This window comes from Aotus nancymaae, unplaced genomic scaffold (genome assembly GCF_030222135.1).
Source record: "Aotus nancymaae isolate 86718 unplaced genomic scaffold, 86718_ANA_hifiasm-v0.15.2.pri h1tg000108l, whole genome shotgun sequence".
Lineage (NCBI taxonomy): Eukaryota > Metazoa > Chordata > Mammalia > Primates > Aotidae > Aotus > Aotus nancymaae.
This window is the reverse complement of record NW_026988523.1, coordinates 14,517,752-14,545,012: the sequence shown is the minus strand read 5'-3', so window position 1 is coordinate 14,545,012 and position 27,261 is coordinate 14,517,752. Positions and strand designations below refer to the sequence as shown.

General features: G+C 45.1%; 1 protein-coding gene across 8 annotated transcripts in view; it reads left to right on the top strand.

Annotated features, from left to right (window-relative positions):
- The first annotated feature begins 17,290 nt into the window (after positions 1 to 17,290).
- Positions 17,291 to 27,261, top strand: part of ZNF648 (zinc finger protein 648) — a 246,345-nt gene continuing 236,374 nt past the window's right edge. For all 8 annotated transcript variants that reach the window (XR_010340315.1, XR_010340314.1, XR_010340313.1 and 5 more), the window contains exon 1: positions 17,291 to 17,387. The gene's annotated coding sequence lies outside the window, so the exon portion shown is untranslated. The remainder of the gene's footprint in view (positions 17,388 to 27,261) is intronic.

Here is a 27,261-nt window from a genome sequence, read left to right as displayed (position 1 = left end):
TTGACAGGAGATGAGCCCAAAGTAGTAGGTAGGGGCCGAATCATAAGGGATCTGTAAAATAATAAGAGCAATAATAGCTATAATTGGCTGGGTTCAGTGGCTCACATCTGTAATCCTAGCACCTTGGGAGGCTGAGGCAGGCAGATCACTTGAGGCCAGGAATTTGAGACCAGCCTGACCAACATGGTAAAACTCCATCTCTACTAAAAATATGAAAACTAGCCAGGCATGATAGTTCATGCCTGTAGTCCCAGCTACCCGAGAGGCTGAGACAGGAGAATCCCTTGAACCCGGGAGGTGGAGGTTGCAGTGACCTGAGAGCACACCACTGCATTCCAGCCTGGGCGACAGAGTGAGACTCCATCTCAAAAACAAAACAACAACAATTAAAAAAACGCTAAATGTAACAGGCCCATAGAGGAAAAAGTATCTAGCGCAGGGTAAAGAAGAAGCCTGGATGCCATGAGTTGGGAGGGGGAAGGAGATGGCCTCTGCTGTGTGCAAGGTCAGAAACTAGGGTGAGGCTACCCTGGCCACAGATGGTGGTGGCAGCTTCCTCATTGCCTCCCACTTTGCCAATCGTGTCTCGCATCATTCGAATCTGACCTTGGCAGTTCCCTACTTAAAATCCTCCTGGGGACTCTTGCTGCCTTCAGGATGAGACCCAAATCTTCATACTCCTCCACGAAGCCCCATGTGGTGTCACTCTCCTATCCCTCTGCTTTTGTCTCCCACATGTATCCACAGCCACACTGGTTTGTTGTCTCACACCTCTGTCTCTCCCAGGGTGCTGAAATTCCTGGCTGGAATGCCTTTCCTCTTGCCTGACTTCCTGATCCACCCACCAGTCAGTGTGGCTCAAATACCTCCTCCTCCAGGGAGCTTTGAACTTCTCCAGGCTGGGCTAAAGGTCGTCCCTCTTTTGTGTTCCTAGCATGCTATCTAATCTATGCACTTGTTATTACCCTCTTCTAATCTGTTAGTTTCAACTCTTAGTCTGAATTCTTACTACTTGACCTTGGCCAAGTTACTTAACCTCTCGATTTACTGATCTAAAAGGGGATTAAAAAAAAATTTTTTTTTAATGATGGGGTTTCACCCTGATGGCCAGGCTGGTCTTGAACTCCTGACCTCAGGTGATCCACCCACCTCGGCCTCCCAAAGTGCTAGGATTACAGGTGTGAGCCACCGCGCCCAGCCTAAACGGGGATTAAAAACAATATCTTCCTAAATGTGCTGTGAAGATTAAAGGTAATAAAAATATGACGAAATGTGTTAAAGCCATATATTATATATTGTATATACTATTTTATGTTAAAAATACATGTTCAGATGCTTTGCACAATGTCTTGCAAGGTGTAAGCACTACATAAATGAAGCTTTTATTCTGGCTGTTATCACTGATCATCCATACTAGGCTATAAGCCCCTTGAGAGTAGTGATATATTTACCTAGCACACTGCCTGACATCTGGTAAGCATTCAGTAGATACCTGGGTCTATATCTCCCCCATATTCTTCGTGCTGGCTTTACCACTTTAAGTACTTTGTATTTACGAAGACTTGGTGAAACTATAACTCAATTCTTTTTTTTTTTTTGCTTTTTCTTAATTAAGTAATCCTCCCTCTTCAGCCTCCAAGTAGCTGGGATTATAGGTGTGTGTCACTCATGTGTAACACTACTCTTGGACTATCTGATTTTCAAAGAATGTGATAGTGTGGGAAAGGAGAAATTTGCATGGGGGAAGAAAATCCAGCTTTCTGAGACAGTCCCACAAGAGATGAAGAAAGATGAGCTTTTTTACTTTGGCTAGGTGCTTGGAGGCTGGGAGTCTTTATCTGAACAGGAGTATCTGCCTCGTCCTTGAAGACAGAGGCGGCAATCATTCCTTTTTATGTTTTTATTGGAACGCTTGGAAGTTCTGAGAATCATTTGTCAGATAAAGGTTCAAGTGAATGGAGAGCTAGACTAGATGGAGTAATTATTGTGGGTATATTTTCTAAACCCCAAAGGGGACAAACTATGGCTCAAAAGAATTGTTTTTATCCTGATTTTTAATTTAATTATATAGGAAGTTGTGCAAAGAGAAAAAACATTGAAATTGCATGAATGAATTATCTTTATTAAACATAGACAAAAGAAACAAATGTAGTCAAAAATACTTTAGTGTTTATAATATTTTATGACAAAGAAGAGTTAATTCACCGGGCACATTGGCTTGTGTCTGTCACAGAAAAATAAAAAATAAAAATAGGTCTGTCATGATGGCTCATGTCTGTAATTCTAGCGCTTTGAGAGGCTGAGGCAGGAGGATGACTTGAGCTCGGGAGTTCGCCACCAGCCCAGACAACGTAGTAAGACCTCCATCTCTAAAAAAATCAAAATAGGCTGGGTGTGGTGGCTCGTACCTGCAATTGCAGCACTTTGGAAGGCCGAGGCAGGTGGATCACTTGAGGTCAGGAGTTCAAGACCAGCCTGGCTAACATGGTGAAACCCCACCTCTACTAAAAATGCAAAAAATTAGCCAGGAATGGGAGTACGTGCTTCTAATCCCAGTTACTTGAGAGGCTGAGGCAGGAGAATTGCTTGAATCCAGGAGGCAGAGGTTGCGGTGAGCTGAGATCGTGTACTGTACTCCAGCCTGGGTAACAGTGAGACTCCATCTTAAAATAAATAAATAAATATAAAAAGGAAGGTTTAATTCAAGTTTTTTTTGCCCACTTTTGCACTGAGCTATCTTTTTTTCTTACTGGTTTCCAGGAGTTCTTTAAGAATATTGGTTATAATTGCAAATAGATTATCTCACTTAATGGCTTTATTTATTTATTTACTGAGACAGTGTCTCACTCTGTCACCAGGCTGGAGTGTGGTGGCATGATCTCAGCTCATTGCAACCTCTACCTTTTGGGCTTGAGCAATCCGTCTGCCTCAGCCTCCCAAGTAGCTGGGACTACAGGAACATGCCACCAGGCCTGGCTAATTTTTCTAATTTTTTTGTAGAGATGAGGGTCTCACTACATTGCCCAGTCTGGTCTTGAACTCCTGGGCCCAAGTAATCTAATTACCTTGGCTTCCCAAAGTGTGAGGATTACAGGTATGAGCCACCTTGTCCAGGCTTTTAAATTTTTTTAATGGTATTCTTTGATGAAGAGAATATTTACTTCTTATTATTTTTGTTTGAGACAGTGTTTTACTCTGTCACCTAGGCTGGAGTGCAGTGGTATGATCTTGGCTCACTGCAGCCTTACCTCCTGGGTTCAAGTGATCCTCCCACTTCAGCCTTTGAATTAGCTGGGATACAGGCTCACACGACTTCACCAGGCTAATTTTTAATTTATTTGTAGAGATGGGGTTTTGCCATGCTGCCCAGGCTGGTCTCGAACCTCTAGACTCAGGCAATTCTCCTGTGTCGACCTCTCAAAGTGCTGGGATTACAGGTGTGTGAGCCCCTGTGTCTGGCCCAGAATGGGTACATTTTAATGGAAGTCTGCATCACTCTTTTTCTTTATGGATAGGGTGTGTGTGTGCGCGCGTGCGTGTGCGCGCGCGTGTGTGTGTGCGTGTTCTATTTAAGAAGTCTTTTCCAGGTGCAGTGGCATGTGCCTGTAGTCCCAGCAACTCTGGTGGTTAAGAGAGGAGAATTGCTTGAGCCTAGGGGTTTGAGGTCATAGTGTGCTGTGATTACACCTGTGTATAGCCACTGCACTCTAGCCTGGGCAATGTAGTGACATCCCATCGCTTAAAAAAACAAGAAATCTTTGCCTGTCCCAAGGTAATGATGATAGTCTATGTTTTCTTCTTGAGCTCTATTGATAAAGATGTCTAGATGGCTAATAAACATATGAAAAAATGCTCAACATCATTATTTATTAGGAAAATACCAAATACAAATGAAAACTCCGAAAGATACTTCTATACCAGAACAGTTAAAAGGTAAATAATACAACAACAACTTAGAATATCAAGAGTTGAAAAGGTTGTAGAGCAACGGGAACTCTCATATTCTGCTGGTGAGTGGGGAAATTGGAACAGCAGATTAGTACAATCACTTTGAAAACCTTTTGGGCAATATTTACTAAAGCTGAACATAAGCTTACCCTATGACTTAGTAATTTCATAGATAGGCTTATAACCAACAGAAATGTGTAGATATATGCACCACAACACAAAGCTTTTCACAGGAGTTGTATTCACAGTAGCCCCAAATAGGCAACAATTCACATGCCCATCAATAGTAGAATGGTGTGGCAGGTACAGTCAATGGAATACTATACAGTAATGAAAAAGCAAATTATTATTAAATATAAATGCATATATGACTCTAACTCACATAATGTTTAACAAAAATAGCCAGATACAAAATAGAACATACTGTATGATTGCATTTATATGAAGTTCAAGAAAAGAAAAGCCCAATTTATGGTAAAAGAATTCAGAATTCCGACTACCTTTGGTGGGAGCGAGGCCAGAGATTGATCAGAACGGGGCAGAGGGCAGTGTATGAGGTGTAGATAATGTATATATCAATCTGAATGGCAGCCTTATGGTTATATATATTTGAAAAATATATCAAGTATCATTCAAAGATTTGGGCAATTCAATAAAAAAGTTCAGGGAAAACATGTCAGTTAATAAAATCCTGGAATTGTAATTCTCACCATTCATTTGCAATAGAAGTTGGTAGAGTATTGTTTTACTTATATTTTCGTGCCTGATAAACTCAGCTTGCTTAAGGCATTGTAATGTTTGCCAACTCGACTTGTTCAGATGTTATTTGTAGGAATATTAGAATTGCTGTGAAATGTCAATGATTTATGGGATCTAGGATATTTAAATCTGATATAGTTCCCAAAATACAAGGAGTAGGGTTAGGAGCTCTCTAAGATCCCTTCTAATACTAAGATATAATGACCTGTCTGAGATCAAATACATATTATTAATGACATATATTAATGTAATAATTTGATTATAAAAGTAATGAGATATAAAAACCAGTTTGAAGTCATGTATAGTAATAATAATAGTATCATCCTTTATTATAAAGGCACATTTTGAGTTTTGTTTTCAGGGCGCTTAATATTCTAGTAGGAGGCTGGGAGCAATGGCTCACGCCTGTAATCTCAGCACTTTGAGAAGCCAAGGCAGGTGAATCACCTGAGGTCAGGAGTTTGAGACCAGCCTGGCCAACATGGTGAAACCCCCATCTCTACTAAATATACAAAAATTAGCCAGGAGTGGTGGCAGGCACCTGTAATCCCAGCTACTCGGGAGGCTGAGGCAGGAGAATCGCTTGAACCCGGGAGGTGGAGGTTGCAGTGAGCCAAGACCAGGCCACTGCACTTCAGCCTGGGCAACAGAGTGAGACTTCATCTCAAAAAAAAAAAAAAAGAAAAAAAGAAAAAAATATATATATATATATTCTAGTGGGAGAAATTGACCTTAAACAACTGACACGAGGCATATGAGCACTAGGAAATAAACATATGATCTGATCTAGGGCTCTAACCAAGCCCAGGGAATTGAAAAGAGTTCCCTAAAGAAGCGGTATCAAAACTGAGAGTTCAAGGTTGCCAGATAAAGTGGGAAAATGGAGGCCTCTAGGGAGAGGATTAGTACATTTCAAAGCTACAAGGATAGAGAACAGCATGTTACTTTGTAAGAAAGAAAATACACTTGTTTGGACAAGAGAATTGGAGGAGAGATCTAGCAGCTATTAGATGTGGAAGGTGCTGTTTGTTCCTACCAAGGATACTGGGCTTAATTCTAGGGCAAGGTAAAGCCACTGGAGGTCTTAAGCAAATGCATTAATCATATTTGTATTTTAAGAAAATGGAACTAGAATAGGAAAACTCTCTCTGTTAGTAGAACCTGGGAATAAGAAGTAGAGCTGGAACTAGAACCCAGCTCACCAGGGACCTGGTCCCACACTGCTCTAAATTCTCTACTCTTTCTTGGTCTCAAGCTTAAGTAGGAAAGAAAGCTTGGTGTTAGAAGAGAAGCTTGAGAGGGCAGCCACCCCCTTTTCCTTCTTTGCTGGCACTGTGCTATTCACTGGAGAAAGAGGAGGACTGACTCCCTACACAGACCCATGGCAGACCCCTTTATAGGGGAACCCATCCTGTGGGGTATACCCCTTCCCCCCAGGGACTTTTCAATCTTCTTATTGATTTTCTCTAGAAACGCTTTTTTGGTGAGAACAAAAACCCTGCAAATCATGGGTTCCTGTAAGACCCTCCTGGAATTCTGTGAAAGGGTAAATGTGACCTTGGAGAATTATGAAAATGGATTGGCCTATTTTCAGAACACAGCGTCCAGTGAATTGAAAGCAGAAGTATTTTCCTGGACAGACAATTAGTGTTTAAGAGAGAGAGAGAGAAAAAGAAACTAGGAAAGCAGACAATAGTTGGAGAAACACCACTTTTGAAAGCACAAGCTTTACTTCTTGTTTCTATTTCTTCAAATCCACTGATGTCTGAACCCATGTAAATTTCTCTCTGCTCCTATTACTCCACCGAAATGTTTCCTAGCTGAGTCACCAACGACTCCCTTTTGCAAACCCAACAGCTTCTTTTTGGTGTCCATCAAAAACCAATCATCTATCTTGGAAAGCACTTTTGCTTTCCAGTCTATTAACCCTACTGAGTTCTGGAAGCAGGTAATTGACTTTTATAACTCTCCAAGGTGACACCCTTTCACAGAATTCCAGGTGACCTTTATGGGATTCCATTCTTTGAGGGAGTTTGTGCTTTGTGGGTTTTTTTGTTGTTTGTTTTGTTTTTGCTTTTAATTTTGTTGACCCTCTCCAGTGGCAGAGAAATTTCTGAAACTTCCTTCTCCCAGGCTCCGGAGATACTTTGCATCCTGGGTTGTCCTTTTTTTCCCATCTTTAGTTGGTTTCTCTTGCCTTGTACCCCATTAGTTGCTGGTATTCCCTGGGGTTCTAATTGTAGATTTTTTTCTTCCACACTTGCTGATTCCACGCCTGGATGATACACGGTCCTCTACTGTCATGCATCATTTACTGAAAATTCTTAAATGTATATTTCTAGCTCCTTCATCTTCTGGGTTTTAGACCTAGAGTATCAGTAATTGCCTACTGGATTTCTTAACCTGGATGACCTAAAACATGTCATATGCCACAAGTCGAATACCAAATTAGTTAAGCCCAAATACCTTTTTACCCCTAAACTCTACTCCTCGACCATTTCCCGTCTCAATTAATGGCAGCAATATTTGTCCAGGTACCCACTCCAGAAACCTGAGATCTATCCTCATACTCCTTCCTCTCTTTCAACTATGAGTTCATATTGTGAAGTCTGATGAACTCTACATCCAAGATCTTTCTTCCCACCACACTTTGCTATCACCCCCCATCACCCATGACATTCTTTTTTTTGGAGACAGAATTTCGCTCTTGTTGCTCAGGCTGGAGTGCAGTAGCACAATCTTGGCTCACTGCAACCTCTGCCTCCCGGGTTCAAGTGATTCTCCTGCCTCAGCCTCCCAAGTAGCTGGGATTACAGGCCTGCACCACTATACCTGGCTAATTTTGTGTTTTTAGTAGAGACAGGATTTCACCATGTTGATTAGGCTGGTTTTGAACTGCTGACCTCAAGTGATCCACCCACCTCTGCCTCCCAAAGTGCTGGTATTACAGGCATGAGCCACCACGTTTGGATGTGTTTTAAATCCAGGTTTTCTGTGTGCCAGCACATCCGTCTACGTTGCTCCCAATAATGATCATCTTCAAGGCACACATATGATTGCCTCTCTCCTCTCTTTTAAAACTCTGCAAATACTCCATCACCTCCAGGATAAAGTGCCATCCCCTGAGGGTGGTGTGGGGGCTCCTCCGCAGCCCAGTCCCAGCCTGACTCCCAGGGTCTCCTTCTGAACCCCCTGCTGATTGAACGTGCCATACGCGTCCTCCCGCCTCTCTCTTTTTGCTGTTGCTGTTTTCCTGTTCCACCAAGCATGACTCCTCTCTTCTCACCCAACCAACTTTCCCCACTCTTCGAAGCCTCCTAGGCCAGAGCTGTCCCCACTCTGTGACTTTTCCTGATGCTCCTCTTCAAAACCCAGTAGAATAAATTACTTTTCGTTCCGTCAGTACTTTGTTCATGTCTCTGTATAGGAATTATTGCATTATTTCATAACGACTTGCCTTTTTGTCTCTCCCTCTCTCAGGGACCTTTCCTTATTAATACATTACTGCAATTCCAGAACGCCTGGCATATAGCAAACACGCAATAATGTATGCATTTTAATGCTTCCTCGCGCTCTTCTATCTGACCCCTTTCTAGTCAGCTGATGAAAGTGTGAACAAAACCCAGCTCATACTTTTTCCAGCTGAGTCAGTTCAAATGGACGCAGCAGGCCCTGAGAAGTAGTAGTAAGAATGAAAGATCAAGGCCTTGGAGAACAAAGAGCACATTGAGTTGCTTCAGTAGGGTTGACTGCGGTTGCACCACCCCCAAGTGCTTGCTCAGAAAATAACAGTAATGCTTTATAGCCTAATCTGGTCTTACACTTTCCAAAGTGGAGGCCAGCTGGTGTTAACAGCATCACGGTGAATGAGCCAAGTGGCGTGTGTGTGGTGTGTTTGTGTGAGTGTGTGCGTGCATGCTGCTGAGGTTTTTCAGTGACTGAGAAGGTGTTATCTCTGTTTGGCAGGTGGGAAGCAGGGCTGGAATTGGACTGCTAATCCTCTATTGCAAGGCTGACCAAACTTTTTTTTTGTAAAAGGCCAGATAGTGGGTATTCTAGGTTTTGTGGGTCATACATCTGTGTCGTACCTGCTCAGCTCTGTCACTGCAGCGGAAAAGCAGTCTTCGAAGATATGCAAATGAATGAGTGTGATTATGCTTCAGAGAAAGAAAACCCTACTGATGGACATGGAGGTCTGAATTTCATATGTTTTTCACGTGGCATGAAATGTTATTCTTGTTTTTGACTTTTCGTATTCCAGTGATTAAAATATGTAGAAAAATATTAGCTCTTGGGGTAAGTGGGCAGCAGGTGGGATTTGGCCTGCAGCCATGTCATTGTTAGGCCTGGTGATCTAATGCCTAGTTCATCGCTACATACCTGGTAGGGCTGGATTTGGTGCTGCAGCACGCTGCATATGCCTGCTCATTTCTTTCTTTTTTAAATTCTACGGCATCTTCTCAGAACCTGTCATTCATTTCTTACAACTGTGTGGGGGAGGAACTAGTTAGCGTCACCCAACTTTGCAAGTGATCAAACTGCTCACCCAGCTTGTAACTGTCCGTGTCAGACTACTGCCCAGGTGTCTGGTTCTGAGCCGCGTGATCTCACCACCACATCCGACTGCCTCCTACAGCAAAATATCATTGCCACGGAGCTCTTATGTGATGGGGTATGTTTTTCAAAAACACAGACGTTCTTATCCAAAAGAGGTCAATTTTCCAAAGGAAAAACTGGGGACAAGGAGGACCGAAGGACGGATGTTGACATATCCATCTGTGGGAAGATCAGCTCAGAATCCCCTAGGACCTAATACACTTTTCTGAATTTGTTATTGAGTTCTTTTTCCAGAAATTTGGAGGAATGCAGATAGTCCTCTTAGCCTCTCGAAAGACCTTCCCTCTCGCTCCCCTTCCACCCACCACCCTCCACCAACACACACACACAAACACATAGTTCCTAGTTGTGCATATTAAACTACTGTCCAGTAATTTGTTTGGCATTAGTAGCTAAAGAACAGATGTCAACTTATTGCCACTTCCAGAGGGCCCTGCCAGGTGAGTGGAAAAGTGAGCAATCCTCCCAGTAGGAATCGCCCACAACCCTTTGTGCCCACGCCTTCCTCCCTGCTGCTTCCAGTTTCTTCTCCTTGAACCTCACCCACTCTGAACCCAACGCTGACGCTGGCTCAAGGCTCCGACACAGTGACAGTGTAAGAAGAGCCGGTGCTCCCAGCCACCCTCTGCAGTTCCGGGAAGTTTACTCCAGGCTTTCCTTCTCCCCAGCCCCAAATTTCCCCTTCTTCCTAGACCTCATAAACTCATTCCCTTCAAAAACTGAGATGTGAGTGTCACCCCAGGCAGCAGCAGCTGCAGGGCCTGGGAGCTCAGTGCCTGGTGATGCAATGAAGTTGGGGATGGGGGTAGAAGCTGGTGGCTGGGTGAGGGAGACAGAGAAACAAAAGGCGGTTAAAAAGATCTGACAACCAGAAGGAAGGTTGGAGCGGGAGGAGGAGCAGGCGCTGTCCCTGAGCTGATGTGAAAGCTCAGTTCCCTGACTTTCTCCCAGTCCTTCTCTTCTGACCCTCAGGGGTCCCTGGAAATATGCGCAGGACTCACTGTTTCTTTCCTTTCTCTCTCTTTCTCTTTCTTTTTTTTCTCTCTCTTTTTTTCTTTCTTTTCTTTCCCTCCCTCTCTCTCTCCCTTCCTCCTTCCCTCCCTCTCTCTCTCTTTCCCTCTCTCTCTTTTTTTATCACTAAGCTATCTCAAATACCTGCAGATCTTTCTTTCTCTCTCTTTCTCCCTTCCTCTCTGTCTCTCCCTCCCTCTCTCTTTCCTTCCTTCCCTTCCCTTCCCTCCCTCCCTCCCTTCCTCCCTTCCCCCTCCCTCCCTCCCTTCCTTCCTTCCTTTTGAGACAAAGTCTCGCTCTGTTGAGCAAGAGTGCAGTGGCATGATCTTGGCTCACTGCAACCTCTGCCTCCCGGGTTCAAGTGATTCTCCTGCCTCAGCCTCCTGAATAGCTGGGATTACAGGCGTCCGCCATCACGCCCAGCTAATTTTTGCATTTGTAATAGAGATGGGGTTTCACCATGTTGGCCAGGATGGTCTTTATCTCCTGACCTTGTGATCTGCCCACCTCCGCCTCCCAAAGTGCTGGGATTATAGGCGTGAGCCGCCGCGCTCAGCCTTCTTTCTTTCTTTCTTTCATCTTTCCTCTCTCTCTCTCCCTCTCTTTCTCTTTTCTTTTCTTTTTCTTTTTAGAGACAGAGTCTCACTCTGTTACCCTGGCTGGAATGCAGTGGTGCAATCTCGGCTCACTGCAACCTTCATCTCCTGGGTTCAAGCGATTCTCCTGCCGCAGCCTCCTGAGTAGCTGGGACTGCAGGCGCCTGCCACCACGCCGGACTAATTTTCTTTTTTCTTTTCTTGGTAGAGACGGGTTTTGCCATGTTGGCCAGGCTGGTCTCAAACTCCTGATCTTAAGTGATCCGCCCACCTGGGCCTCCCAAAGTGCTGGGATTACAGGTGTGAGCCACCGCGCCCGGCCCAGGGTATTTCCAGCACTTTCCCAGTAATCCCCTTTTTGGCTGCTTTGCCTTGTTCCCTTCCTGCTCCTCGAATCTTTTTGGAGCAAGCTCTAGGGGTGCATTGGGGTTAGAGCATAGTTGTGGAGCCGCTGGCCACAGGTCTGTCTCTGAGCTTGGTTTCTACAGGCCTATATATGCCTGAGCCACCTCTCCCATAGGGCTTTAGCTCACTTTCTGCGCTTATATAAGGGTCATGGCCTTCGCTGGACACTGCGCTGGACAACAGGAGGGAGGGCCTGTACCGTCGGGTAGGAGGATCTGAGGGCCTTGGCACTCAGGTCACTCAGCTTTTGTCTGGGCTTCCTGATGACACTGGGAGACAGGGCAAGTGGTCTACATTTGAAAAACAAATTAAAAAATTATTTATCCCCACCGTTACTAGAGTCGCGTTTGCTCACAGTAAGATACTTGGGCAGCAAAGAAATATACAGGAGAGGAGAGAGCAAAGATCGCCTGTAACTCCAAACCTGGAGAAAACCTCTCCGGGCGTTCTGGTGTGTTTCCTTCTCTCTTGTTCAATGCCCATCCTTAGCTCTGTCTCTGCTCATATCACGTGGTGTCTATTTGATGTCCTGCTTCTCTCCCCACCCACATGGGCATTGTTTTCTGAGTATTTGCCATTAAAAATTCTTCCAAAGCAATGATCATTTAATGAATAGGTATTCACCTTCTAAGATTAAGATAGTGTTTTCATCTAGGAATTAGTATTGAATTAGTTTTCTTATCTAGGAATTAGTATTGACAATATTAACATCCCCATTTAACACCACACACACACACACACACACACATACATGCACGCACACACAGACACACATTCGCATATGCGTACTTCTCCTGTCTGAAAGTTTATCAGGAAGGCAGGTAGATGACCAAGGCACAGGCTTTTTACATGAGATCTGTGGGGAGGATGTGGGCAGGAGGCTGGGGCAAGAGGTGGGCATGGGGCCATGGTTTATAACTGCTTGTTGCCCCTCTTGAAATTTCCACCCCTTGACCTGAGAGCTTCCTCTGGGATGGAGTGTGAACCAGTTACCTGACAGGTGGGACCAGGGCTCAAACCTATGTGGGTGGCAGGGTGAGGTGGCTCACACCTGTAATCCTGGCACTTTGGGAGGCCGAGGCGGGCAGATCACTTGAGGTCAGGAGTTCCAGACCAGCCTGGGCAACATGATGAAATCCTGCTTCTATTAAAAATACAAAAATTAGCTAGGTGTAGTGGTGTGTGCCTGTAGTCCCAGCTACTCCAGAGGCTGAGGCACGAGAATTGCTTAAACCTGGGGTGGACGGAGCATGGGGGGCGGACAGAAGTTGCTGTAAGCTGAGATCTCACCACTGCACTCCATCCTGGACGACAGAGTGAGACTCTGTCTCAAAAAAACAAACCAAACAAACCAACCCTATGCGTATGTATATTTTGATGCTCAAGAAAGTAAAATGTGCTCTGTAAACAATAAAACTGGATAGGACAAGGGAGTTCTTTCTGTTTTCCTGAGAGTGCCAACATTGTGCTCCCACATCATTGTTTATATCCAGATTCCCTGGGTTACCCTTGATCTGGCACACACTCCAGAACGGAACGCACCGTTTCCCACAGTGGTGGAGGCCAGCACAGACTGAAGGCCACCAGCACAGCCCATGTGTCCGCTCTCCAGAGGCAGGACAGAGGTAGTATTTTGGTTTCTTTGGGACTAGCACAGGACAGGTGAGTGGAGTGTAGGTGGGTGGGCAGCTAACAGCGGCCGTGAACCCACCTCAAAGAAATCCCACAAGAGGCCGGGTGCGGTGGCACTTTGGGAGGCTGAGGTGGGTGGATCGCGAGGTCAAGAGATGGAGACCATCCTGGCCAACATGGCGAAACCCTGCCTCTAATAAACATACAAAAATTAGCTGGGCATGGTGGCATGCGCTGGTAGTCCTGGCTGCTCGGGAGGCTGAGGCAGGAGAATTGCTTGAACCCGGGAGGCAGAGGTTGCAGTGAACCAAGATTGTGCCACAGCATTCCAGCCAGGCAACAGACAGAGACTCCATTAAAAAAAAAAAAAAAGAAATCCCACATGAGCTTCAAGGGAGTGTCCCAAGAACGGCTCTAAGGGTCACGTTTCTCAGCTTTGGGGGTCAGCAGCCAGACCACCCAGCGACTGAGACCACTGGAAGTAGGAAAGAAATGAGTAGAAAAATGAGGGTGAAGATGAAGAAATAGGAGAAGGGCTGGATTGCACAAGAAGTACACTGTCATTCTGGGGCATGCAGAAAATGAGGGAATCATCAGGGTTTTGGTGGGTTTGTTTTTTGATTGTCTGTCTTTTGAGATGAGGTCTTGCTCTGTCTCTCAGGCTGGAGCGCAGTGGGACTGATCATAGCTCACTGCAGCCTTAAACTCCTGGGCTCAAGAAATCCTCCTGCTTCAGTCCTCTAAGTATCTAGGACTACACGTGTGCACTATCACTCGCAGCTAATTTTTTAATTTTTTCGTAGAGATGGGATCTCATTTTGTTGCCCAGGCTGGTCGCAAACTCCTGGAATTAAGCCATCCTCCTACCTCAGCTTCCAATAGGCATGAGCCACTGTGCCCAGTTTGGGAACAATCAGTATTTTAAAAAATAGGATTTAATATTTAATATTTCACAAAAAGCATGTATATACTGCCTGAGGGGCTGGGGGAGGTTAGGGCAAAGGTAAAGAAAGGGAAGGTAATCCTTTTCCTTTAGTAATTAGAGCCTCAGTTATTTGTAGTAATGCAGGCTCAACAGGTCCTGAAAGGGCAGGGAGGAGATGGGAAAGGAGGAAAAAGGAAGAGAAAGATGGAAGATAAAAAAAAGATTAAAAGCCTGGTGTGGCTAATGCCTGTCATCTCAGCACTTTGGGAGGCCAAGGCAGGAGAATTGCTTGAGCCCAGGAGTTCAAGACCAGCCTGGGCAATATAGTGAGATCCTGCCTCAGAAAAAAAATTAAAAGAAGGAGAGAAAGAGAAGCAGGTATGAGCATCCACTGGCAAACATGTACTAAGTGTTACTGTGTCTTAGACTGAATGCTAAGAACTGGGAATATAGAATTAAAACTTTCTGATCTACTGAGAGAGAGAAGAAGGAGGAGGGGGAGGAAGAAAAAGAAGCAGAAGAAGGAGGAGGAGGAAAGAAAGAGAAAGGAAGGAAGGAAGGAAGGAAAAGAAAGTAAGAAAGAAAGGAAAGAAAGAAAAAAGAAAAAGAGAGAGAGAAGAAGGACGGAAGGGAAGAAGAAGGAGGAGGAGGAGAACGAAAGCTTTCAGGCCCTGCCTTCAAGGAGCAGTATGCCACAGGAACCCGGTGTACAGACTGTCACTGTTTGTGTCACTGGGCTGCTGCTGACGCGCCATGCCTTACGGTTGTTTGCTCTTCAGGAGGAAGTCCAGTCTCCACTGATACATGTAATTTGTCTTAGAATCTCGGGCGGGGCCACAACTCTGTAAGGCAAACCAAACAAATATCCTTTTTCTTCATTTAAATAGGCTCTGGCATGTTTACCATTTATTCATTTCATTTCTTTTTTTTTGAGATGGCGTTTCACTCTGCGGCACAGGCTGGGGTGCAGTGGTGCAATCTCTGTTCACTGCAGTCACCGGCCGACTCCTGGGTTCGAGTGATTCTCCTGCCTCAACCTCGGGAGTAGCTTGGATTACAGGTGCACATCACCGCACTCAGCTACTTTTTGTATTTTTGTGGAGATGGGGTTTTGCCGTGTTGGCCTGGCTGGTCTCAAACTCCTGTCCTCAAGTGATCCGCCTGCCTCAGCCTCCCAAAGTGCTGGGATTACAAGCATAAGCCACCACACCCGGCCTCTTTCATTAAATTTTCAAACCTCAAGGTTACACCTTACTAGTAAAGGCATGCTACAAAGGATGTATTAACCATTTTTTTTTTTTCTTGGCACTTTAAATAACAGAGACCCTTATGACAGCCTCTCTCTGAGGCATTAACTATCTTGGAAACAAGTTTGACCATAGATTAGATTGAGAAGGGAGGTCAAAACATTCCTGAATCACTTCTGGAGACTACATGGTTTCAAGATGAAACCCCCGGTTGCATATCGGGAACTGACATAGGGAGTCTGCTTGGAGCTTCCTTTTCTTGGCTTTGGTCGGTATCCTAATGGCTTATTGCCTGAGCAGAATCACTGGAGGTGTGTGACGTGACTGAATCAATGCTCTGCACTGGCAACCAGCAGCCACCTGCAGCCACCTGCACCACCAGAGACTTTTGGAACACTTTGCTGCTGTCGTGGAAGGCCCAGGTAACAGAGATGAAGAGAGTGTGTTCCCTGCCCTTGGGTTGCTTACAGCCTAAGAGAGGAAGCAGAGGCTGGACACAGTGGTTTATGCCTGTAATCCCAGCACTTTGGGAGGGTGAGGCGGGTGGATCACGAAGTCAGGAAATGGAGACCATCCTGGCTAGCATGGTGAAAGCCCATCTCTACTAAAAATACAAAAAATTAGCTGGGCGTAGTGGCATGCGCCTGTAATCCCAGCTACTCGGGAGGCCGAGGCAGGAGAATTGCTTGAACCCAGGAGTCGGAGGTTTTAGTGAGCTGAGATGGTACCACCGCACTCCAGCCTGGGTGACAGAGTGAGATGCCATCTCAAAAAAAAAAAAAAAAACAGAGAGAGAGGAAGCAGGGAGGTAAATAACTGATTGGAACTTGAAGCAAAATCAAATGAGTTCTAAACTCTGGAACAGGGACTGGGACCATGAGGTCTCAGATGTGACAGCACTTAATTTCCTTAACAGAAAATCTGATGGAGGGAATATTGATTTCAGCTGGGCCTTCGAGGCTATGTAAGATTGCACAGGTAGAAAAGATGGAAGGTGATTCTCCAGGCCAAGGGAATTGTAAGGGATTTGCACAGAAACATGAAAGCATGCAGCGGTTCCAGGAAAAGTAGCTCTTTGGAGGTGCTTGAAGGGAGGGAGACTGCACGGAGTGATTAAGTAAAAGTCATGGACCAGGTGCGGTGGCTCATGCCTGGAACCCCAGCACTTTGGGAGGCCGAGGCGGGTGGATCACCTGAGGTCAGGAGTTGGAGACCAGCCTGGCCAACACGGTGAAACCCCATCTCTACTAAAAACACAAAAAATTAGCCAGGTGTGGTGGCAGGCACCTGTAATCCCAGCTACTACGGAGGCTGAGGCAGGAGAATTGCTTGAACCTGGGAGGTGGACGTTGCAGTGAGCCGAGATTGTGTCATTGTACTCCAGCCTGGGCAACAAGAGCAAAACTCTGTCTCAAAAATAAATAAATAAAGTAAAAGTCATGGAAAGGGCATCTGAGAGACTCACAGGAAGAAACTACAGCAACCTGCCTACAGACAGATGCTTAGGTGGGAGGTAGTGCATGCAGCCTTGTATTCCAAGTCAGGCACACCAGAGTTTGCCTCTCGGCTGTCTCATGATTAGTGACTGATGTTGAGCAACTTATTGAACCTCTTTGAACCTCATTTTCTTACTATGTAAGCTGAATATAATATATCTACCTTTTAGATGTATGTTAAAGTGCTGAACAAGTGAAAATGACAGACCCTCAATCAATGTAACCCTCTTCTTTTACCTCTTAAGGCAGAAACATCATTGAGCATCAGATGGTTTTCTGAATTGCCATTCATTGGCAACTATATCATTCAAATAGTTACTGACCACCTTCTATGCATCGGGCCCTATGCTAGATGCTGAAGGATGCTAAAAAATGCAGGCTATCAAAGAGAGGATAATACAGTTGTGAGATGATGTGAGGAGAGATCAAAGGGGGAGTAAATATCCTAGATAGCAACCCATCAGAGCCCTCACAAAGCTGCGCCCCATTCATGAACAAAGGAGCATCCAGACGGTGAGTGCTGTGCATGATGTGCGGGTGGACAAAGAGTGCTGTGAGTTCAGAGTGCGGTGAGGTCACTGAGGGCTGGGATGTGCTGGAACGGTTTCAAGGAACAGGAGAAACATGAGCCAGGCCTGGAACCTAGTTAGCATTTGGAGAGCAGAATCACTGGAGGTGTGTGAAGTGACTGAAGGAAGAAGAGAGGAAAGGAATGGTGTGTTAAGTGGTGAAGACCCAGCCATGGAGCAAGGTGAGCTTAGGGGAAGTCTGGTTTGACTGTATAGGAGGAGTCCCGGGAGAGAAGGCTGAGAAGGAGATTGGTGTCAGATTATAGAAAGCTTTGGAGGTCGGGCTAAGGACTTCAATTTCCATAATAAGCAATGTGTTTTTCATTGTGTGCTCTAGGGCACACAGGTCCACCTCCAACCCACACTCTGCATTTTTTAATGCCACTTGTTCTGTAGTATGCATATATTGTACTATTTTCTCTATTGGATATATGTGTCATACTGTGCCTTAAGGAACACTATAAATTCCACAGGATAGGTCGCGTGAAGTTTTCCTAAGCTGATGTGATTTAATGAGGTAGCAGATCTTGGAAGCTGGAGGTAAGGAAGGCTTAGGGATGTCCATGGAGAAGCTGGGAGAATACTGCTCTGATGGTTTGTAGGAAGTGCCTCCACCCTTGGTGCCTCTCTAAATGTTGATTGTAATGCTCTTAGAGTTTCCCTGATGGTTTGGACCTCTAGTTTGAACAATACCACTGTAGACCATATTTGATGTTATTTCCCATACACTAATATTGGAATCCTGAAATATAGGTGTTATATGGTTTGGCTGTGTCTCCACCTAAATCTCATCTTGAATTGTAACTCCCACAGTTCCCACGTGTCATGGGGGGCACCTGGTGGGAGGTAATTAAATCATAGAGGTGAGTCTTTCTCGTGGTGTTCTTCTCGTGATAGTGAATGAGTCTCATGAGATCTGATAGTTTAAAAAATGGGCGTTTCCCTGCACAAGCTCTCTCTCTTTGCCTGCCACCATCTGTGAAAGACATGACTTGCTCCTCCTTGCCTTCTGCCATGATTGTAAGGCCTCCTCAGCCATGTGGAACTGTAAGTCCATTAAACCTGTTTTTCTTCCCATTCTCAGCTATGTCTTTATCGGCAGCGTGAAAATGGACTAATACAAAGTAGAAGAGACATTTCTGCTGAAGGATCTTAGATCTTCCAGATTCTTTTAGATTTTGCCTGATCAAACTTGACTCTCCCAAAGTCAAGTTTGATTGACTCCTTGACTCCTCCAAAACAAAGCAACCAAAGTCTCATCAGCTAACAGTAGAACTGCTGTATGCTTATAATTCCCTTGTTCTCTAGAGACCCTTGTGCTTTGATATTACCAGTTGTCCTTTCTCAGCTAACTCCAAAGAAGAAATCAACCAAAAACCTTGGGAATCCAGTGACCAAGGGCAAAAGGCAAGAATGGTGCAGTACAAACATGGCCTGCCTGGATGTTTGCTTTGGTTTAAAGAGTTACTAGGGATAGTATACTAACCTTTTATTTTGCAGGGGCCTTTACTTTCCCGGTAAATAACTGTTTTTAAAGTAGCAATTTCTCCATGTGACTGGGCAAACAGATCCTTAAAATAGATCTGACTCCTTCCTGTGGATCAGCCAGGGTGGCAACAGTGACACCAAGGCCATTTGTCCCAATTGCATGCCAGGAAAATGGTCAAGCTGTAGTGTCTGGGTTCCTTTTCTATCCAGGGCACAGCCATTGATCTCACTGCCTCTTGAAGCCATAGCCTGTGGTGGCCCCGACTACCACCAAAGAGTAGACTCTACACACAAGTGTCTGCAGCCCCAGGTGCTGAGAGAGACCCTCCTGGGGGGCATGCACAGGGACCGTCTTACTGGCCTGGAGTAGATCACTTTGGTTTCACAGACTCTTTTTAGCGTGGTTCTCCATAGCAAGGGCAGCTAATGGGTGGAGGTGAATAAAGGGCCTGGGAAGAGGCCATTCATAGTGGTTCCTACAAGGAACATGGTCAGTATCTCCCCTTCCCAACAGGAGCCCGCTCCTGCATTTGGGGATCTGTCGCTAGTAGGTTGACTGGGTCATGCCAAGCCCTCAAGGATGGTCACCTGCCCTGGATGCTGACCATCCTCAGCCTGTTTTTCCCCCCTCTTCGTATGTATTTCCTACTGGAGTAAGACCAGCTTTTTACAGGCACCCCCCAAGTCATACACACACATGAACCGTGTGACAGTCTTCTCTTCTGGCCTTCGTTCATGCTGTTCTTTCATCCTGATAAGTTCTTTCCTTTCTCCTGTATCCATTCAAATCCTTCCCAGCCTTCAAGGTCTGGTGTAAACCTACTCCCTCCATAAAGCCTCCTCAGAGTGTTCCTGTTTGGCCCTGCTTCTTGTCTCATTTCACGTGGGCTGGTTCAGTCTGCCCATGTAGTTTGCAAGCCCCAGAAAGCAGAGGCCATGTTGGGCCCTTTTCAGGTGTCACCCACATCCCCTAAAATAGCTCTCATTTCCTGTATCACTTATCTCTCCTTTGTAGTTCATGTTTAAAAAAAAAGCTTTTTCCCCCCATAAGTCACTGGGAGTGATGCTATTCACTTCTGAAATGCCCATAGCTATTGGCACAAAGCTGGCGATCAATACATGTTTGCTGATTGGATAATTTGTCAATAGCCTATATTGAAGAGACAAAATAGTAACTAAAATGATAAAAGCTTGAGCACAGTCCATGAATCTTACTTTGGATCCTTGAAAATGACCATGTCTAAACACATAATGGCCTTTTCATGCAGTTCTCTTTCATTTAATGAGGGAGATTGGCTCCAGCTTCTCTTACGTTCATTTACAACAATTCAAACTAGTAAACTTCAAATGAACATCCTCACTGTACTGGATTTTGATCATGAGATCTGAGGTCCTGCTCCTGGAGAAGAGAGTGGAAGATACTTCATTAGTCACCAACCAATCATTTCCCACTCAGCCCTAATAGGGAGTAAGCATGACAGCTATGAGCAGTAGCCACAGGCTGTTCAGGGCAAGGGAAAACATAGGGAAAGAGATCCAAGGGATGTGAAGCTGGAATGAAGGGTGTCAGCTTCGAAAGGAGAAATTGATTGATTCTCAAACTACATACTGTGGCCAGAAGTGGCCTGAAGACTCACATGACCAATTATGCAAGTGGCATAGCAGACACCAGAACCTGATGAGACCTCCAAGGGAGGGAAGCCAGGCCAAAGCTCTCTCTGGGGAGCAGCCAAACCTTCAACAGTCATGGAACAAAGTCAGGAAAAGTCTCTGAGAGGAGCTAAATTTATCCAGGTTGCCTCTAGTGCTTGAGGGCATGAACTTAGGGAAAAAAAAGAGCAAATGAGAAATTATTTATATGCTAGAGAGAGAGAGAGAGACCAGAAAAGACAGGACAGTACTTATGGCTGATGGTTTGCAACAGCACAAGAGGGAGATCTCACTGATGTTGACCAGCAGCAGCTGCCTAGCCATATCTGTGTGTGTGTGTGTGTGTGTGTGTGTGTGTGTGTGTGTGTGTGTGTTTGCGTGCGCTGCTATGGTTGTATATCTGAGGACCTTTATACTAGGGATTTAGAGTGGACAGAAGATCAGGAACCACATCAAGCTTCCACTACCTCTGATGGTTCCTAGGCATGTAATATTTTCCCGGAGAACTAGGTAAACAGCTGAGAGTTACAAAAGCACGCCAGCTCCTACCCAATGCTTGGAGAATGCAATACTCAGGGTCCAATAGCTTGGTAACATAACGGTAGAATCCCACCTACTGATGGATCACAGAGAAAATGCTGAGATCATTGTCAGTCTGGACAATGTTTCTAATCTGGAAGGAGTTGGAGGAAGCCGTGATAATGCCTGCTCAAGGGTGGCTCTCAGTAAGTGGGCAGGAGGAAGCAGGAGGTGACGGAGCACTTGCTGAGCAGCTATTGGCAGTTTTTTGTAAATACTCTCTCATTCAATCCTTTGAGGTAAGTATCATCTCCAATTTATGGATGACAACACTGAGACTCATGGAGTTTACATAACCTTAGCAAGGTCACCTGATAATAAGGATTGAAGTAAAGGTTCAAACTTAGGCTGCCTAGCTTCAAAGCCTGGGCTTTTTCTACCCTACTGCCGTGGTTCCTAGCTCTATCTATGCCCGTCAAGTCTAAAATCAGCCAGAGAGAACCACCGGGGAGAGCCTGGTGTAATCAGGACATGTGAGTTCTTTGCTCATAAAACCTCCTGCATCTTGGACCAATCAAAACATAACAATCAACCAACACCTTCCCTGGGCCAACCAACCACTCTCCTACTTGGAACTTCTTCCAAAGTGACTGTTTTTCTTAGAAAATATTTAATGAGATGAAAGGTGACTGTTGTTGCATTTTCCCTTTGCTTTCAGCATGTGATAACCCTTCTGGTCATGTCCCAGTCTTCTTGGTCTTTGCCCTCAGCACTGTGAAAGTACATATTTGCCCAACCTTTATACCACATAGCTCTGAGCAGCACATGCTCTGATCTGGCTGAGTTCACTTAACAGAAGGGTGGGTGGCCTCCTACTGACCCTTTCAGGAAACACCTGTCCTCACCTGGTTCCCCTGGGGCCCATGCTGGTGGCAACTGTGCTGGGATGGGGGCAGAGTGCGCGGGAGCCATTTCTCCACAGGAAATCCAGAAACAGTCCCGCCAACTTCTCCAGGATTAACCTGTAATGCCTTCAGCCTCGCTTAAATCTTCACACTTCCTTTTGTCACTTCAAGCATTAGCTACATGTAATTGTAACCCATGTTCAATACTCAGGAGGAAAAGAAGTAATAAGAAACTCACACCTTGGTTCACTTATTCAGAGACGAGGGTCCATTCTAGGAGTTCCCTGTATTCTTCCTTACTCTTCCCATCCTAAGGCTGGTGCTCCTTGGGATTTGGGCATCTTCTGTTCTCAGTGTGTTCATTCTCCCCAGGCAATCTCATCCTTTATTATGGCGATGATCCTTAGATCTCTCTCTTCTCAGACCTCAGCACCCACCTGTCTACTAGAAACTTCCATTTAGAAGTTCCTCAGGACAAAATACATGCTCAGTAACTCATTGCTGAATGTATGGATTGTTTAAACCCGAAAAATGAGCAGCTCAGGCAGAAGTAAGCCTCTATTTGTTGGATTTTATAGTTCCCCCTTTTTATTTAATTTAATTTTATTATTTTATTTTATTGTTACGGCTTTGTGAGGCAGTTTGGAGTCGTGGAAGCATCACAATCCTCAGAATTACAACTGTGTTTAGGTCCTGACCTTGCTTGAACATCTATTTATTTATTTTCTCCAGACGGAGTCTTGCTCTGTTGCCCAGGCTGGAGGGCAATGGTGCAATCTCAGCTCACTGAAACCTCTGCTTCCTGGGTTCAAGCGATTCTCCTGCCTCAGCCTCCTGAGTAGCTGTGATTACAGGTGTGTGCCACCACGCCCAGATAATTTTTTGTACATTTAGTAGAGACAGGGTTTTACCAGGTTGGCCAGGTTTGTCTCGAACTCCTGACCTCATGATCCACCCACCTTGGCCTCCCAGAGTGCTGGGATTACAGGCATGAGCCACCGTGCCTGACCTTTAATATCTATTTCCATCTGTCTGTCTATCTGGAGGTTACAGGCTAAGCTCTGAGGTAGGTAGTATGGGGTCCCATCCAGGATTCCAGATCCGGTTCTGTTGCAAAAGGGCTCTGTAGCTTTGAGCAAGTCCCTCTGCCCCTCTGCCCCTCAGGATCTCCTGAGATAGTTGAACTGCTAAGCTGAATTATCTAAGACCCATCTAACATTCACCTTTCAGGGTGAAGCATTCTAACACCTCTGGGTAGAAGTGTTTGTCAGACTTACAGTTTTTTTCTGGGAGGAGATACTATAAATCTCAGCAACTTGGCAGAGTTCATTCTGCTTTTCTACAGCTTTGTCCAGACTCTCTGAAGGAGGCTGGGAACTAGTTGTTGGTTTCAACACTGTCCAAAATTCAGACTTCTGTCATGGTAGCTGTCCACATAGCAGGCTTGAAAAGGAATGTGAAAATATCTGTCTCCACAGATGCCTGTGTTTGTCTAGCTTGTCTACTTTCTTTCCTTCTGAGTTTCTCTGCATGGATGATTGACTGTAAGGGAGCTGCCGCTACAGGTTGGTAACTGCTTGACAAACATGCCAGACGCCAGAACCACGGCTCTAAGTGAATTGTTCTTTCCAAGTATTCACCTCAGTAGGTATATAGGGATACTAGGTGTTTGAGAATACTATTTAATTGTGATAGTAAATCTATTTAAATTTTCTTTGTTTTTTATTTTTTTAAAAATAATTTTCTTTAATTTTTTTTTTTTTTTAATAGAGAGGGGGTTCTTGCTATGTTGATTTGGCTAGTCTCAAACTCCTGACCTCGTGATCCTCCCACCTCAGCCTCCCAGAGTGGCACCTGGACCTTATTTAAATTTTAATCAAAGTGACATAGACCCTGAATTTAAACAAATCAAATGTGCTAAAAACACTTAACTCAGCAGTCCTGTAGCCTCCTGTCCTCCTCCTCCACATCCTGCTCCCCAGAGGTACTTGCATTCAAATTTACTTCTTTCTAATGATATTTAATTTTAATTTTAATTTTAATTTATTTTTTGAGATGGAGTCTTGCTCTTGTCACCTAGGCTGGAGTGCAATGGTATGATCTCACCTCACTGCAACCTCTGCCTCCTGGGTTCAAGACATTCTCCTGCCTCAGCCTCCCATGTAGCTGGGACTACAGGCACCTGCCACCATGCCCAGCCAGTTTTTGTATTTTTAGTAAAGATGGGGTTTCACCATGTTAGCCAGGCTGGTCTCGAACTCCTGACCTCAGGTGATCCACCTGCTTTGGCCTTCCAAAGTGCTGGGATTATAGGCGTGAGCCACTGCACCTGGTCATACTTCCATATTTTAAAGACTATGCTCATACTGATGTTATTTAATTAATAATTTAATATTGGCTGGGCGCAGTGGCTCATGCCTGTAATCCCAGCACTTTGGGAGGCTGAGGCAGGTGGATCATGAGGTCAAGAGATAGAGACCATCCTGGCCAACACGGTGAAACCCCGTCTCTACTAAAAATACAAAAAAAACTAGCCGGGTGTGGTAGCACATGCCTGTGGTCCCAGCTACTCGGGAGGCTGAGGCAGAAGAATCGCTTGAACCCAGGAGGTGGAGGTTGCAGTGAGCCAAGATTGCACCACTGCACTCCAGCCTGGTGACAGAGCAAGACTCCTCAAAAAAAAAAATATGATATAACTATTATTAGACAGGGTCTCATTATGTTGGCCAGGCTGGAGTGCAGAGGCTATCACAGTGTATCACAATGCGCTACAACCTCAAACTCCTGGGCTCAAGCAACGCTCCTGATTCAGCCTCTTGACTAGGTAATACTAGGTGAGCACCACTGTGCCTGGCTAACTTGTCATTATTTAAAATTTTTATTGTAGATGAGGTTTTAGATCTCTGTTGCTCCCTTTTTCTTTTCAGTTGCTTCCAATTCCTCCTGCAGAGGAGTCAAATAATATTCAGCCTTTAGATTATTATGACTATAGATTGTTCATGATAAGTCAAGTATTAGACTGTAATTTAAATTTTTTGATAATTAATGATTGCCTGTTTACATCTTTTGTTTTCTTCTTACTTTTCTTTTTCTTTGCTCCCCTCCCCTCCCCTCCCCTTCCCTCCCCTCCCCTCCCCTCCCCTCCCCTTTCCTTCCCTTCCCTGCCTTCTTCTTTTCTCTCTTTTTTGAGACAGAGTCTCATGCTGTTGCCCAGGCTGGAGTGCAGTGGCACAATCATGGCTCACTGCAGCCTTGACCTCCTAGACTTAGGTGATCCTCATACCTCAGCCTCTCAAGTAGCTGGGACTACAGGCATGCATCATCACACCTGGCTCATTTTTTGTATTTTTCATAGAGATGAGGTTTTGCCATGTTGCCCAGGCTGGTCTCAAACTTCTGGCCTCAAGTGATCTGCCTACCTCAGCCTCCCAAAGTGCTGGTGTGAGCCACCATGTCCGGCCCTTACTTTTTTTTTAACCTATGATTAAATCCCTCTACCCCATTCAACATCCTCTCTGTATAAAGTTCCATGTGGTCAGAGCAGGTGTCTGTGGAGGATGCAGATGCTTTTATATTCATCTTGAAGCCTTCTGTGAGTACAGCTCTAATTATTTTCCCTGTAGACCTTTCCTCTAGGAGCTTCTGTCCTCTTGCTCCACTTTGGGTGGTCCTCCAGGCCTGTGGCAAAGCTGTCCTCGTGGGACTTCCCTTCACCATCATCCCAGGAATGGCCTTCATCTTTCTCTTACATTGCATCCCCTATTTCTTGCATCCCACATCTTCTCCTTTCTTGGTTTACATTTTCATTTTGGTTTCTTTTTTCCTTTTGAGACGGAGTCTCACTCTGTTGCCCAGGCTGGAAATCAGTGGCACGATCTCGGCTCACTGCAATCTCTGCCTCCCACGCCCAAGCGATTCTCCTGCCTCAGCCTCCCAAGCAGCTGGGACCAGAGGCGCCTGCCACCATGCCTGGCTAATGTTTTTTTGTATATATAGTAGAGACAGGGTTTCACCACGTTAGCCAGGATGGTCTCGATCTCCTGACCTCGTGATCTGCCTGCCACAGGCTCCCAAAGTGCTGGGATTACAGGCGTGAGCCACCGTGCCCAGCCTGGTTTTATTTTATTTTCATTTGTCACAGTCTCTAGAAATCTCTAGTAAAGGATAGATAGGAGGTAAATTTTTTAAAGTCTTGCTTGTATGAAAATGTCTGTACAACCTTCCACTCCTCTTCGGCTACCACTAATGATATAAACTCACCTCTTATTTATCATCTCATTTGCTTCTCATTATCCTTCCACATATACTGCTCCCTAGAAATGACTCTCAGTAAGACCACCACTGACCTCTTTATTGTGAAACACAGCGGTGCCAATCAGCCCTGGCCATCCCCTCAACTGACTTGAATCAGCCGATGGCATTTGATGCTGTTGATCATTTCCTCCTCCTTGAAATTCCCACTTTCCCTGGTCTTTGCAGTTTTACTCTTTACTCCCTCCTACATTTCCTTCAGTCTTCCTGGGTACTTCTCATCAGGCTCCTTTTCCTGCCCAGTCCCTAAAATGCTGATTTTCTGCAGGTGTCATTTCAGGCTCTCTCCCCTCTCCCTCCACACACTCACCCTGGGTGACCTCATCCTCTCCCATGACTCTTCCCCCACATGAGCACTGACGATGCCCAGTTCCACCATCTCTGCTCCAGACTCATCTCATCAGCTGCCTTCTGGCAGTGTCTGTCTCCATTGATACTTCTCACTCAGCAGGTCCAAGGCTGAGCTCATCACTCTCGCTCCACTCCCCCTCCTCTTCCTGCATCCCTGTTCTCTGTGAGCACCACTGCCATCTACCTCGCGGCCCGAACGTAAATCCTGAAACTTCCTCCCGGTGTTGGATTATCCAGCAAGCGCAAAAAAGCAGAGGCTTGAAACACCAAGGAAACAAACCCAGAGTGCCAAAAAATTATTTCTAAAGAGTGTAGTGCTTTACACGCATGTTTATAGCAGCACAATTTGCAATTGCAAAAATGTGGAACCAACCCAAATACCCATCATTCAACGAGTGGATAAAGAAACTGTCATATATATATATATGTATATGTGTGTGTATTTATATATATATACACACACACACATATATGATGGAATGCCACTCAGCCATAAAAAAGAATGAATTAATGCAACCTGGATGGGATTGGAGACTATTATTCTAAGTGAAGTAACTCAGGAATGGAAAACCAAACATTGTATGTTCTCACTCGTAAGTGGGAGGTGAGCTATGAGGATGCCAAAACATAAGAATGACACCATGGACTTTGGGAGCTCAGGGGAAAGGGTGGGAAGTGGGTGAGGGATGAAAGACTACGAATTGAGTTCAGTGTGTACTGCTCCAGTGATGGGTGCACTAAAATTTCACAGATCACCACTAAAGAACTTATGTAACCAAACACCACCTGTTCACCCAAAACCTATGGACATAAAAAATAATAAATGAAAGCT